Source organism: Euleptes europaea, chromosome 7 (genome assembly GCF_029931775.1).
Source record: "Euleptes europaea isolate rEulEur1 chromosome 7, rEulEur1.hap1, whole genome shotgun sequence".
Classification (NCBI taxonomy): domain Eukaryota; kingdom Metazoa; phylum Chordata; class Lepidosauria; order Squamata; family Sphaerodactylidae; genus Euleptes; species Euleptes europaea.
The window spans coordinates 63738165-63741832 of NC_079318.1; positions in this window are offsets into that span (position 1 = coordinate 63738165).

The window sequence follows — 3668 nt, forward strand, 5'->3', positions numbered from 1 at the left end:
ACTATTGCAAACAAATACTCAAAGAGCAAATAAAGATAAATGGTATGCCTTCTATGAATATATTAAAACCAAAAAACAACAATAATTTTTTATAAATACTATGAAAGCTTTAATGATTAAATACATTATGTTAACAAACAATGATAATTAGAATGAAAAATTGAATGAGGATTTAAACGATAATTTGAATATTATAAGGGGGTAGAAATATGTAATTTCTTGCTGATGTTTTCCCCCTCCCCTTTCTTTTTTCTTGTATCCCTATGTAATATTATAAACCAATAAAATATTTGGGGGAAAAAAGTTATTTGCAGACGCTCTAGATCAGCAGTAGACAGGAAGTAGGAAGTTGACAGGAAACAATATAGCCACGGACTTTCCGACGTCCCCTTTTTTGTAATTTTTCAAAGAGACGCCTTTAGATGATGCACCGAGGGGACGCCTTTCAGTCCTGCACGCTTCTTTCTCGTCCCTTCTCCCCTCAATCGGCAAACATGCTTCTGCAGATCACAGCAATTCCTAGATGTCTTCCGGTTCTTGAAAACAAAACTTAAGGACGTGGATGGAGGACCTTCCCCAGTAGGGAAAAGGTAGCGTAACCAAGGAGAGGGAGGGTTTTAATTCTCCTTTCCCCTCAAACATCACAGAAACTGATTGGTCCCTTTCACATCAATCAGGAAGTTCGATTGTTTTGTCTACCCACAGATCAATTTGGTTAAGTCCTTGCCACTTTATCTGATGATTTATCTTAACAAAAAAGGCTTTATACGATGGGAGGGGGGAGGCATGCGGAGTTCCCAGTAGTTGCTTTCAGCCCGGTTAACTTTCTGTACCCGGTAAGATCAAAATAATTCTTGTACTCACTTAGACTTCGGAGAGTGAGGTATTTTTCCTTTAAATGTTTCTTAAGATGGTAATAGGTGCTGGAGGTCCCGGCCTGTAGCCAAAAAAAACGCTCGCGGCGATGCCTTCTCCCCTCAGTGCCAAAGCAGGACTGCATCCACACCTCCGGGGGACTTAAAAAGCTCCCTCAGAGAGTATGGGAATCACTGCTATCTTCAGGCTGCAGAGGAATTTCTGCATCCCAGTCCACTTTTTAGGACCGGGTTGGTGTGCTAAAGCACTCCAATTTAGAGCGTATCTTGGATTCTCCTAGGAGCTCTCCTAGGAGACTGGCGCCGGGACCAGCTCAGTCACTGGAAGTTATAGATACCTTATTCATTGTCCATGTAAACTACTTCTTGTTTAACCACTTCCCAAAGATGGCACTGACTGACCCTTCCATTTTTTCTGCTACTATTTATTAGAATGAGAAATACCGATATTATTATAATTCCTTAGAAAGGAAACTGAGGCTGAAGAATAACCATCTTCTCAAGGCCATAAATAGGTGTCCAAGACACAAGCCTGAATTTTACAATAGTTTTGAAAAGTCCTGATTCCAATTTTTATAGATGTGTAAAGGCAACCAAGAACACGCCTCTTATGCTCTTTCTATTTGAACACCACATAGAAATATCAAAAGTTGATGGACTTCGGAGATTTTAGTGGGGCACCTGGGAGATGCTCTCTAAAATATGCCTGGCCTAAGAAATTTATATATGTATAGGGTGCCATTCTGGTCCAAATCAGCCCTGAAGACTTAAAAAAAAAGCAATCCTTATATGAAGTGCTTATTGTACCAATACAATGCCACTGAGTATATATTGTACTTTCCTGTTAATTAAGCTAATAACAACCCAGGTCCCATATAAATTATGATGGGGAGAAAAGATAATATGAACACTGAGATGGGAGATAAACTAGAGAACTATGTGAGCAAGTATAGTTATGTTGAGAAACGTAAGAACAGCCCTGCTAAATGAGACTAGTGGTCCATCTAGTCCAGCATCCTGTTTTGCATAGTGGCCAATCAGTTGCCTTAGAGGGACCTTTCCCTGATGTTGCCTAGCACTGGTCTTTAGAGGTTTACTGCTTCTGAATATGAAGGCACCCCTAACCATCACTAGTAGCCAATGATGGACCTATCCTCAATGAATCTCTCTTACCTCATTTTAAAGTGGTCTATGCTCGTGGCCATCACTACCTCCACTGACAGTGAATTCCACAGTTTGGTTATTCATTCAGGAAAAGTATTTCCTTTTATTTTTTCTCTCTCTTTTCTGAAAGAGAAAATCCCACTCTTCAGCTATCTCATAGGAAGGGTTCTCCAACCCCTTCACTGTCTTGACTGCCCTCTTCTGTACTTTTTCTAGTGCTGCAATATCTTTTTTGAGATACGACAACCAGAAATGTATGTCGTATTCCAAATGAGACTGCACCAAGTCTTTGTACAAGGGCATTACAATATTTACTGTTTTATTCTCAATCCATTTCCTAATAATCCTCAGCATGGAGTTTGCCTTTTTTTCACCACTGCCGCACCTTGGGTTGGCATTTTCATTATATCTACTATAAACCCAAAAATTTCTTTCAGTCTTCATCTCAGCCATTTCAAAACTCATCAGCATATATTTAAAGTTAGAATGTTTTGTTCCACAAGAGAACAATCTATATGTTATTAAATATTTCCCTTTAGCACATGAACAGAAAACAGCAAGAGAAAAAATCAAAGAAAATATAATTTTGCTAATTTCAGCCTACATCATTTCATTTTCCCATTTAATGCAACTGGGACTATAACACACTGACTTGATTATGGAAAACATGGTGTATGATGTAGGGTCAATTTGCCTTCCTTTTGTGACCGAACACCTTGCTCATTATTTAGTGTGTGTTTTGGTCTGTTTTGGTAAGACATTTTTTGCAGGTGGTACGACTGTGTGTCATGGTATTCATGTCACTTTTTCCATATTCTGTGCAAGAGGGTTTTTTCTTGCCAAGAAGCAACTTTGAAGAGTGAACAATGCAAAAATGAGAGTGTGATACTTTACTAGGACAAGAACACCTAGCGGTATGGGATGTTGGCCTCCTGGAGGTGTACATTAGACCCTTCATTTCCATTCCACACTGGAAACCAATAATCAGCCATTGAGCTGTTATCAGTCTCTCACGCGCAAAAGAAGCGCTCCGTTCTCGGCTCCACCCCAAGCGGGCAACTCCCACGCCGATTGGACAATAAGGACCGCTACAGAATAGAGGCGTGGCTTGTCTGCGGACTTTCTTCGCCTCTGACGAGAGGGGCTAGACCTGCGGAAAGACGGGGAGGGCGTTTTGTAACAAGCGCGGCCAGGACTGCGGATGGCAGTCGAGAGAAGGAAGGCCTGGCGCTGTGGGATTTCGCCTGTCACCACCCGCTAAGCGATAGGCAATGGCTTGGTGGAGACTGCGGTTGGGCAATCGTGAAGGGTGGGGCTGTTCTCTCTGGGCGGCGGTTGGCTGGTCTCGAACGAGCGGGCGGTGCTCGGCAGCGTTAATTGGATGGCCCTTGAGCACGAGGCGTGGCTCCGGCGTGGCTGTAGGCTCGCTGTTGGTTGAGCGCGGCGTAGGGGGAGGTGTTTTGCGGTGGCCGTTAGGCAAGAGCGCGACGGGGGCCGTCCTCCGTAGCGGCCGTTGGTGGAGCGCCGGGAAAGGGGTGGGGCCTTGGGGCGGCCGTTGGCCAAGCGAGGGGGGCGGGGCTCCATGGCGGCGTCAGGCGGGCTCGTGGGGCGGCGGCGGGCAGGCGCGTT